Source organism: Hylobates moloch, unplaced genomic scaffold (assembly GCF_009828535.3).
Source record: "Hylobates moloch isolate HMO894 unplaced genomic scaffold, HMol_V3 SCAFFOLD_22, whole genome shotgun sequence".
Lineage (NCBI taxonomy): Eukaryota > Metazoa > Chordata > Mammalia > Primates > Hylobatidae > Hylobates > Hylobates moloch.
Window position 1 is genome coordinate 12,215,101 of NW_026652297.1, and position 11,732 is coordinate 12,226,832.

Sequence of the window (11,732 nt, forward strand, 5' to 3'; positions counted from 1 at the left end):
ACAGGGTTTCACCATGTTGGCCAGGTTGGTCTCGAACTCCTGACCACAAGTGATCCTCCTGCCTCAATCTCCCAAAGTGTTGGAATTACAGGTGTGAGCCACTGCATCCAGCCTGGTGGTGTTATTCTTTAAGGGCAACTCAGGGAAGGAAAATGTTTCAAGACATTCTCAGCACTTAATGAAGAGGACTTGGGGTCCCCCACAGGTCCCCACTATCTGTTACGAAACCAGATGAAATCTTGGTCCCCAATAAGGACTGACAAGAATCTGCCCTGGATAAGGAAGCCTTTCCAGAAGTTTTTGAATCCTTCTGCACAGCTTTAAAAAGCAGAGCTTTACTCACTGTTCTAACTCATGGCAAACTACACACCAACAGGATAACATCAGGCTTCAGCTCAGGAGTCAATCAGCAGGTGGAAAGGAGAAGGCTGCAAACAGTTGGGTGAGAAGCTGCGTCCTGTCGTTATGGAGAGCTTCTATCTGCAGCTGCAGGGCTGGCTCTGCCGCCTTACTCTTGCTTGGCAGAGAGAAGGACCCAGTACCAGGCACCTGGTTTTTTCTGTGAAAGCTGCAGGAAGGCAAAACTGTGAAGTTATGGATTAGAAAGTAAGCCATCATACTTTTAGTTTCCTTCTCTTAAAGTCACCCTATACTTTAGAGTATATAATGTATTTTGTGTCCAGGTGTGGGGGCTCATGCCTATAATCCCAGCACTTTAGGAGGTCGAGGTGGGAGGATCACTTGACGCCAGGAGTTCCAGATGAGCCTGAACAACAAAGGGAGAACCCATCTCTACAAAAAAAATTTTTTTTAATTAGATGGGCATGGTGGCACATGCCTATAGTCTCAGCTACTCAGGAGGCTGAGGCAGGAGGATGGCTTGGGCCCAGGAGTTCGAGGCTGTGATAAGCTATGATTGCTCCACCGCACTCCAACCTAAGCAACAGAGTGAGACCTCACTGCTAACAACAACAAAAAGCATTTTGTTATCATTGTCATATAATTATAAAAAGAGAATTATGTTTTCTCTATCTTCCAAATATACAAACCTATCATCAATATTATGGTTCAGTTTAGGCAGCTATGACTAAACCATGCTCTGCAGTCTGGCTAAACCCACAACGGTCAAGGCAGGTGTTTGTGAGGGTAGATGGACTTCTCTGAAAAAGGTCATAGCCAAAAACACACACTCTCCCCAGAGTGGCTTCTCCCCAATGTGGTCAGAAGCAGCAAAAGGCTCTTTAGTCAACAACTTCCAGGGAGGCCCATCGGCATTAACTGAGGACATGAAGCCCCAAGAGAGAGCCAATACATGAAAACTCAGGAGCAAGGCTCCCAAAAGCCCATTGCAGGCTGAGGATGGGCCCAAACTGGCCAGGGCAAAGGATGAGTGGTCTGGTTTTAAGTCCAGCCCTACTGTGAAAAGGATCAAGTGCAGACAAAATGGTCACATCGTTCATCTTGGGTAATAGGTACATGGTATTTGTTATACTATCCTTTACACTTTTCTTTTTCAAAATTAAAAAAAAATAAAATGTGCAAATGATTTAGGGGTTCATTTGTGACTGTAAGATTAATGACAGTCAGGGAAGACTCCTGCCAGCGAGGCACTTGCTGCCTCTCTTTGCCAGTCAGCGTCTTCTACACCTCTGCTGCCTCATCACATCTTTGTGCACAGGCTGCTCCATCCCTGCTCCTCATGAGGCCTTTGCCCACTGCACTGATTATGTAGAGCCACACCTCCACGGGATAGGTCCCCTAAGCACCAGGAGAGAAGGGATCATGACATTTTTGGTCATCCAGTGCTGGGAACAGCACGGTCTAACGGAAGGAGCACGCACTTCAGGAAGAGACAGACCATGGCCAGATTCCTTCCTGACTCTGCTTCTCTCAGGTTATGACTGCAGGTGACCTATTTAACTTCCTTGAGCCTCGGTTTCCATATCTATAAAAGGTTAACTGCATCTAACAAAATTTTTGTGAGGCTTAGAGATAGCGAATATAAAGTATACAGTACAGGGTCCAGCCCACAAGTCTTTGCTGAAGGAAAGATGGATGGAGAGATGGATCAATGAATGGACGGGTAGGTGGGTGGCTGGAAGGATGGATGGAAGAAAGGATGGACATACAGAGGGGCTGTTTTTAAACCACGACATTTGAAGAGCAGTTGAAGAAACTAAAGCCGCTCACGCTGGAGAAAAGCAGGACTGTCAAAGGTTCATGTGGGACAGGTTAAGGAAAGAAGGGAGAGAACTTCCCAACAACGAGAGGATCCGCAAATGCAGTGGACTGACTCAAAGGGCAGAGACACTGTGTCTCTAGAAGGGTCCAGGTGAAGTCAAAGGCACACCCCTAATGGGCTGTCAGGGAAGGAAGGACTCCCCTTGTGGAAAGTTTCCCAGCCTTTCCTCAAGGGCTCACTTTCCCATTTGGGCCATATTTGTCTACTATTGTACTATAACTAGCTTAATCTGAAAACTACCATACTTTAAAAAATTTTATCTTTTTTTTACTTAAAATACTTCTTTAGCCTTAATCTGAGCAAAATATCCATTAAAAAACTCTGTTTGTTGTGATGCCTGTATTTTTATAATACATTTAAATAAACCAGTATATAACTATTAAAATGAAAGATGCTGGGTCCCACCTAAAATCATCTTCCTCACCACTACGAGAAATGTGCTCTACGGGGTGTGACTCGAATTAATACAGTCAGGGGGCTCCTTCTGGGTCTAGGATTCTGTCCTCCAAAGGTTGCTTGAATACTGGTAATGCTCTTCATTCTTCCGGCCCTTTCTGGCCTCCCAAGCGTATTTTCATGTGTATATTTTATCTAATCCCCATGACGACACTGACGGCTGGGCAGAGAAGTCACAGATGGAGCCTGGGCCCAGGCAGCACAGGATCCAGACAAGGCCCTATAGATGGTCACAGAGGCCAGAACCAGAGCTCCCAACTCTCCACCCACCCTCCTTTGTTTGGCCACTACAAGCTGCACAGCCGAATTCATTATTGGTGCTCTCCAAAATCTTACTAGCACTACAACCCATATGTAAATCATATTGTTTTATCCGTCAAGGTAGCCTGATGCCAGGACTATACCCCTCTGAGACTCAGAAAGTCACCTCAGCAACCGGTGATGACCCACATTGTCATGTAGCAGTCCCCACCTCGTGAAGCTACCAAGAATATTAAAGACAATGATAGGGACATTAAGAAGCAAAATACAAAAAATACATTTTTATATATAATATATAACCAAAAAAATCAAATAATATGGATTGGACTAGAATATAAAAAATACTTTTTAATATAACAGCAACAAAAAGAAGCAAAATACACATTGCTGCTTCATGACTCCTACAAGAGGAATGCCTGCAGAAAGCTGTCTTACATCATGCTGGCCAGCTAAACGGCCCTAGGGGCTCAGTGGTGGGGGCCAGGACAAGGAGGGCCAGGGTGGAGTCTCTGGGAATAGGTGGAACCAACTGCATCACACAGGTAGCGGGAATGCTACCTAGAGAACAAGAGATGGGGCACCATTGAATGTGTGGCAAGTGCAACGTGGTCTCCACCTCAGCCTGAACCTCATCACCTCTGCTGAAGCATGAGGCAGCGCCAGCACTGCCCTCTTTGTCAGACCCACTGGCTGACTGCACAGACTTCAACTCACAGGCTGGGCAATGACAACTGTCCCACTCTATTTGTACTCTTGGCCCCCATCTCTGCCCTCTCACACTGCACTGGAATGGCATGCTGACTTGGCTGCACAATGGGCTTACGGAATAGGTCTGCCATGAACTTTAGAGAAGTCACGTGCCTTTAGATCAGAGATCTAGGCTTCCCTGGGCTTCTCATCAGCATATTGAAGAGGCTGTGACTCAAGAAGACAAAACCTATTACTCCGAACTCCAGACACTCAGCCTTTGTGGCTACCAGTCCCATGCAGGAACTTGCTGGAAGTGGCACTGTTATCCCATTCCCGTGTACAGAGACCTTCCAAGAGCAGAGAGCATCTTTGGGAGATCTGAGCTCTGCTTAATCTTACTTACTGTTATTTGGGTTTTGTTACTTGCAGCCAAAAGCATCCCCATTGATTCAGTACTACAGGGCTCAGAGGCATGATCTAAGACTTATGAGGGCTGGCAGGGACTCAGAGTCCAGCAAGAAAATTCCTCTTAAAGCTTGAATTCTCTGCTCAGTCCCTAGACAATGGGTACCTGCCAGGTGTCCCAGGTCTCAGGGAACTCCTCCAGCTCCTTTCTTTTTCCTGTCTCCAGATAAAGGTGACTGTACCTTCTATGCCTGCCCAGGGCCTGGCCGGTACAGAGCCTCTGGAACTCAGTGTACATCCTCTGGACACTTGAGAACATTCCAGCATTGCACAAGAATGCATTCCCATTCAGTTCACATGAGTATGCTTGTACAAACTACACAATGCTCAAGAGCAGGTATGTTTTTCAATTGCTTTCAGGGAGACACACTCTGTTTGGGGGCATTTCATTGGCAGAACAGATTACGATGGTTAAATCAGATGTGAAATATATTATGGAAGCCACAATTCCCTGAGAACTCACTGGATCCAGGAGGCTGGTCAACATGTGATTCTGACTGAGGTTAGGACCAGTCATCCCAGGAGCCTAATTTATCAGAGGGCAATAGTCATTCTTGGTTCCAGGTGATCACTAGAGCTCAGGAACCAAACCAACCCCAAGGTAACTGACTTGTCACTTTTTTTTTTTTTTTTGAGACAAGGTCTTGCTCTGTCACCCAGGCTGGAGTGCAGTGGCGTGATCATGGCTTACTGCAACCTCTGCCTTCTGGGCTTAAGCAATCCTCCCGTCTCAGCCTCCCAAGTAGCTAAGACTACAGGCACGTGCCACCAGGCCCAGCTAATTTTTGCAGAGACGGAGTTTCACCGTGTTGCCCTGGCTGGACTTGTCACTTTATAAGTAGCTCAGACGAACTGAGTGTGAAATACCAGTGGCTAGAGCTAATAATAACATAAAAGTTAAACCTGTCACAAAGTGTCTTATGTAGGTGAAAACAGAGGTGGAAATTAGCAACTGTCTTATGGAGGAGCGAAGCTGACAACACTGGAGACAATCGCTTGCTTCACCAAAGGGCCTTGACTACCGCCTACCCCCAGTCCCGCCCCCAGCTTTAGGAAATGCCAAGGTCACATCTGGGGGGTCAGTTTCCACCAGAACACGAGGCTTGCCCTACACCTCCCTCCCCAGAGGCTGGCAGACCTCAAAAACCCCAGAGCATGAAAGCCCCATGCCTCCCACCCGGGCAGAAAAAGGACAAACTACACCATAAACTACAGAGAAAAGCTAACTGGCTGCTGGGCAGGGTGAACAGACCTAAGGGTGAAAACCATTGCCCGAAACATTTTCAGCCCCAGTCAGCAGGGACATGTGATTTACAGGAAATTAGGAGGTTTATAAAATGTTAGCAGCTCAAGTTTCTTCCCCGGGAAAAGAAGCAAGAGAAGCTCTAAGAACTGTATCTGAGAAAGTGCTTTGTTCACTGCTAAGCTTCTGACACGAGTCAGTTATTAACACCCACAGCTCACTGCCTCACACTTCAACCCACCAGTGAATGTCTATAGTGAATAATTATAAAACAATATATTACAAAACTCTAACACAGGCTGCACCAGGGCCTTCCCAAGCCCAGGACAGCCACGTGGCCAAAAGCATGGACTTCAGATATGATCTTGGGCAAGCTGTTGGCTCTTTTTCACCCCAGTTCCTCTATCCTTTATAATAAACAAAATCCTTCTGGAGGTGTCTTGTCAAGAGGTGTCTTGTCAAATGATGAGCAAATCCACTTCAAGTGCCTGGTCTTTGTAAGCCCTGTTGGTTGCTGTTATTACAGTGGAGTTTCAGAGCTCTTAAAGTCATATCTCCATCTTACTTCTGCTGCCAGACAAACCTCTGGAGGCCACGATTCCGAGCCTTGTCAGCCACCCTCTCTGGTCAGGTCCAGGACAGAGTGAGTCCTAGAGGAGCAAGGCCAGGGAGGTTCCACACCATCAGGGGCCATTGGGGAGTAGGGGCAACGGCAGAGCTCTATGATCAAGGCCCCAGTGGCCTTGATGGACTTTGTCCACCTCTCCAGACTCCGCTTTGCCCCAGGCCAGAACAGACCTCAGCTCCAGCCAGAGTCTAACTGGGTGTCCAGTGTATACGCTGGGGCCAGCCAGACATCATCTCCTCTAGGGGGCCTTCTCTCACCTCCCACTCTGGAGTAGGGACCCCTAGGGGCTTCCACAACCCCTGGGCTTACCGGATCTCAGCACTTACCACATTGGCTTGTCACTTTGTGCTCTTGTGTTCCCCGCAGGGCAGGACTGGCACCGTGTCTGACGCCCCAGCCAGGTCAGTTCAATGTATGAGCCCAGGCCCTAGTTGTGACCACAGCTCCAGCTCCCCAAACCTCCGGGGGCAGTGACGGGTTGTTTATGAAGCAGGCTGTGTTTTATTATTCAGATGAATTTGTCAACTCCCTGGCGGATCCCTCCCCTCGTTAACGCCATCTTAAGGCGGGGGGGTAAAGAGTCCCCCTCCCACCCCTCCCCCCCGCCCCGTCCTGCCGCCCATCTACCCACTGGGTTCTCGCCCAGGCAGCCAAGGAACTGTAATTACCATGAAAGGGTCTCTCTGAGCGGCGCGCAGGCCCTCCCCACTGGGGTCTTGGTCGTGGCCGATTTCACGAACGCACACCGTTACGCGGGAGCACGCGATGGGGGCAAAAAGCCACGCACAGCCGGTCCCAGGGCGCACCCCGCAAGCGGAGAGCGCGGCCGAGCCCGGACGGCGGCCACACCTCCCGCCCCGGAACAAAGCGACGGCCGGGGCGAAAGGCGGCGCAGCCGGGCCCCCTCCCCTCCAAGGCCGCCCGACCACTCACCGCGCGCTCCAGCCCCGGCTCGGCTCCGGCACTCAAGCCGCCCCCTCCTAGCCTGCGCCGGTGAGGAGGCAGCGTCGCGCCCGCCGGGCCCCGCGGCCGCCGGACTGACGGCTCCCCGCCAGCCGGCCACTCCGGTCCGTCCCCGCCCCGGCGCCTCCTTAAAGCGACCGCGCCGCCAGCGTGCGCCCCGAGCGCCTAGCGAGCCGCACATTCCTTATATTGCCACAGCGCCTGCTAAAAATAGAGCGCCGCGGCGGGCGCGCCAGTGGGGAGCCCGGGCTGGGTGCCTCGACCCTGTCGCCCCCGCGTGCACCCCGGCCCCCAGGACGCGCGCCTGCGAAGTCCAGCCCACCCGCGCCGAGTCCCCTGGGCCCGGCAGGGCGCGCTACAGCGCCAGGGGCTGGGGTCGGCGCCGCTGCCTCTCCCGCGGCCCAGCACTTACCCGGGTCAGATCCGTGACGCCGGGGAGCTGGCTTTAAGGTGGACGCCGAGTGGGAATTCGACCCGGCCTCTTTAAGAGCCTCTGCGCTCCAACCTTTAAATCTCCGCTCCGGCCGGGCCAACTTCTGAGCCTACGGACGCCTCCCCAGTCCTAGGCGAACCTCCGCCGCCACCTTAGCTGCATTCCCTTCGAATCCTGAGACGTCTTTCTTCCTGATCCTGCCCCAGCGTCTCTTCCCCCAGGCCTTCTTGATGCACCGTTCCAGGGCCCAAACTTCATTGGGATGGATGCGACGGGGACAGGCGACACTCGCGCACCATTTCATTGTTTCAGTTCCGCTAACTCCTCTCCAGCGGCGTCATTTTCACCCCGTTAAAAAAATAAAGATCTAATTCAACACCATAAAATTCCACCTTTTGAAGTGTACAGTTCAAGCCGGGAGCAGTGGCTCAAGCCTGTAATCCTAACACTTTGGGAGGCCGAGGCGGGTGAATCGCCTGAGGTCAAGAGTTCAAGACCAGCCTGGGCAACATGGTGAAACCCTGTCTCTACTAAAAATACAAAAATCAACCCGGCACGGCGGCACGTGCCTGTAATTTCAGCTACTCGGGAGGCTGAGGCAGGAAAATCACGTGAACCCAGGAGGCAGAGGTTGTAGTGAGCCGAGACTGCGCTACTGCACTCTAGCCTATGCAACAGAGTGAGACGCTGTCTCAAAAAGAAAAAGTGTACAATTCAGTGGTGTTTAGCATATTCACAAAGTTTTGCAACCATCACCATGAGCTAATTCCAGAACATTTTCACCACTTCCCACTTCCCTCCCTCACCCCCCACAAAAAGAACTACCCATTAGCAGTCACTCCTCATTCACCCCTTTCCCCCGCCTCTGGGAACCACTAATCTACCTTCAATCTCTATGGATTTCCCTATTCAGGACATTTTCTATAAATGGAATCATACAACATGTGGCCTTTTGTGACTATGACTAGCTTCTTTCAGTAAACAATGTTTAATGATCTATTCATGTTGTAACATGTAGCAGTACTTCATTCCTTTTCATGACTGAGTAATATTTCACTGTATGTCTATACCTTTGTTTATCCCTGCATCACTTGCTGGATATTTAGGTTTCTACTTTGGGGCTACTGTGAATAAAGCTGCTACGAATATTCATGTACAAGTCTTTGTATGAACATATGTTTTTCTTTCTCTTGGGTATATACCTAAGAGTGGAATTCCTGGATCATATGTTAATTCCATGTTTAACTTTTGGGGGAACTGCCAAACTGTTTTCCAAAGCAGCTGCACCATTTTACATTCCCACCAACAACATATGAGGGTTCCAATATCTCCACATCCTTGCAAACACTTGTAATTGTGTGTCTTTTTTTATTCTAGCCATCCTATTGGGGGCGAAATGGCATCTCATTGTGGTTTTGATTGTCAGCATCATTTCTGAGGACATTCTTTTTGTGTGTGGACCTCAACAACTTAGAACCAGCTTTACATGTCCAGGGAACCCACTCCCTTCTCAGGTTTGCCCCAGGTCTAAGGGAGCCTCACAGTGCTGCTGGCTCTGCCTGCCATGCTGAGGCTCTCAATCCCACACAGGCTTCCTTTGGCATCCCAGCCACCCATGCAGCCATTTGGCGGGAGCTGCTGTGCACCCCCTGTGCCTCCACTCCCACTTGCTGCTCCAAAAGACCTTGTAGACCCCAAGTGTCCCCCGGGAAGGGGACAGCAGGTTGGGTGCCATCAAGAGTATCTCTCCTTGGCAGCAGGGAGTAAAAGACCTGGTTGGGGAGAAGGCTTGAGGGACAGTAGTTTACCTCGACTGGCTGGGTTTGCCCTGGAACCTGACTCCCTCGATCCCCTCTATTTACCACAGAACTTGGGAAGGCGGGCAGGGATCTGTACATCCTGGTGGTCTGTCAGCCCCTCGTGGGCTCCCCATGTAAGAGATGTCCTCTCTTGGGCCCTGACTGGCACAAGACCCTGACCATGCCCTCAGCTTGAGCTGAGCCAACATCTACGCAAGAGTCAAAGAGATGTCTTTATACTGCTTTTATACACTTATCTGTAATAATACCTCTTCTCAGAAATGGAACTTAAACAGCTAATAGTCATACCCAGGTACCTGGGATTCTCCTTTTTTTTTTTTTTTTTTTTTTTTGAGACAGAGTCTCACTCTGTCACCCAGGCTGTAATGCAGTCGCATGATCATAGCATCATAGCTCACTGCAGCCTCGACCTCCTGGACTCAAGTCATCTTCTTACCTCAGCCTCCTGAGTAGCTGGGACTATAGGTGTGCACCACCATGCCTGGCTACTTTTTGTACTTTTTGTAGAGATGTTGCCGAGGCTGATCTCGAACTCCTGGGAGTCAGGCAATCCACCTACCTGGGGCTCCCAAAGTGCTGGGATTACAAGTGTGAGACACTGTGCTTGGCCTACCTAGGATTGCCTAATGGTGAGATTAAATTTTGCAGATTGTGATTGGGGATGGGCTGTTCCACTTGAGCTGCCTCCTCTGCTCTTTGAAACTTGAAATACAGTTGTGGCTCAGTTGCTGGCAAATGGGGGCTTAGAGAACGGAGCCACTGAGCAGAAAAGCTTCATTCATCCAGTAAACACTGCCAGAGCATCTACTGAGTACCAGGCACTGGGGCAGAGACCTGCCTTCAAGCAAGCTGAGTGCCAACTGAGGAGCAAGTGGTGTGGAAGAGAGAAGCACACGGCCTATGGGAGACCAGAGGAAGGGCACCTAATCCAATATGGAGAGGAGGCAAGTGCCAAGGGAAGGACTTCTGTGAGAGCTGATGACTGAGCCACATCTGGAAGGACAAATAACAATTAGCTAGGACCGGGCGTGGTGGCTCACGCCTGTAATCCCAACACTTTGGGAGGCTGAGGTGGGCAGATCACAAGGTCAGGAGTTCAAGACCAACCTGGCCAATATGGTGAAACCCCATCTGTACTAAAAAACCAAAAATTAGCCAGGTGTGGTGGCGGGTGCCTGTAGTCCCAGCTACTAGACAGGCTGAGGCAGAATTGCTTGAACCCAGGAGGTGAAAATTGCAGTGAGCTGAGATTGTGCCACTGCACTCCAGCCTGGGGGACAGAGTGAAACACCATCTCAAAAAAACAAAAATTAGCTAGGCTGAGAAGGGAAGGAGAAAACCTTGTATGCCGAAGCATGATTGAGCAGAAGTCTTTCCAAAGTCTCTGGAAGATGTGCCTGGCTGATCAGGTGTGTTTGAGGCATGGCAGAAGGCCAGACTCCTAGCCAAAAACCCAGGCAAGGCTCAGGTGCAAATTTAATACACAGAGGTCCAAGGTCAGACACAGCGCCAGGAACCAATTTCTGGCTAAAGTCAGAGCCACTGAGCTGACCCAGAGCAGGACAAAGCAAACATACTTCATCCACTGCAACATGTCCTACACTTGCCTCTCTGCCCTGAGGCTTGCTGAGTGCCATGCCTCGGAGCCAATCCAAACTGGTACCTAGCTCAGCAGCAAACATGGGGGCCTGGGACCTTGGGGCTGGAAGTCAACCAGGTCATTGTGGCCCAGCCTTCCTCTAGAACTCCCAGCTTCAGGCCAGATGTGGTGGCTCACACCTGTAATCCCAGCACTTTGGGAGGCCGAGGCAGGTGGATCACCTCAGGTCAGGAGTTTGAGACCAGCCTGACCAACATGGTGAAACCCCACCTCTACTAAAATTACAAAATTAGCCAAGCGTGGTGGCGCATGCCTGTAATCCCATCTACTCGGGAGGCTGAGGCAAGAGAATCGCTTGAACCCAGGAGGCAGAGGTTGCAGTGGGCCGAGATCGCACCATTGCACTCCAGCCTGGGCAACAAGGGTGAAACTCTGTCTCAAAAACAAACAAACAAAAAAACAAACAAACAAAAGACCTCCCAGCTTCAGCGTATTCCCCAAGAGTAAAAGAAGCTGTGAGTGTCTGAGCACTCACAGTGTGCCTAACACCAGACATAGTGATGGGTCTGACCCTGTGCCGTAGGTCATCTGAGCCCTGTGTTAGATATAAGGAAACTGTGAGCCCAATCCCACACAGCTGGTAGACTAAGAGTCAGGCTCTTCTGACCACAAAGCCTATACTCTTCTCCCATGCCAGGTGGCCTTGATGGACAAGTGTGTGTTTGGTGTTGGCAGAGCAGGGATGAGGTGAATAGGAGATGAGTGCTCATTCTAGTCACTGGGCCTGTGGCTGGAATTAGATCTTTTGGTGACCCTGAAGCACCAACCATGAGTTAGCAAAAGAAACTTGCCCCCACGACCCATGCTTATTCATCCCTCAGCTGACCCTTCTTCTGTGCCAAGTACAAGGCCTTTCTTCCCCTGGGCTGCC

The 11,732-nt window shown here is 50.3% G+C and overlaps 1 protein-coding gene across 7 annotated transcripts in view; it reads right to left on the reverse strand.

Moving 5' to 3' along the window:
- The window catches only part of MRAS (muscle RAS oncogene homolog), a 58,269-nt gene extending 50,230 nt beyond the window's left edge, over positions 1 to 8,039 (reverse strand). Inside the window, exons 1-2 of one of the 7 annotated variants that reach the window (XM_032143528.2) lie at positions 6,654 to 6,880; positions 6,312 to 6,479 (exon numbers count right to left, since the gene is read on the reverse strand). The gene's annotated coding sequence lies outside the window, so the exon portion shown is untranslated. Of the gene's footprint in view, positions 1 to 343; positions 541 to 6,311; positions 6,503 to 6,653; positions 6,882 to 6,918; positions 7,228 to 7,360 lie in introns of those variants that run through there. The other 6 variants (XM_032143532.2, XM_032143527.2, XM_032143531.2 and 3 more) reach the window with 6 other exon arrangements.
- Positions 8,040 to 11,732: the final 3,693 nt, after the last annotated feature.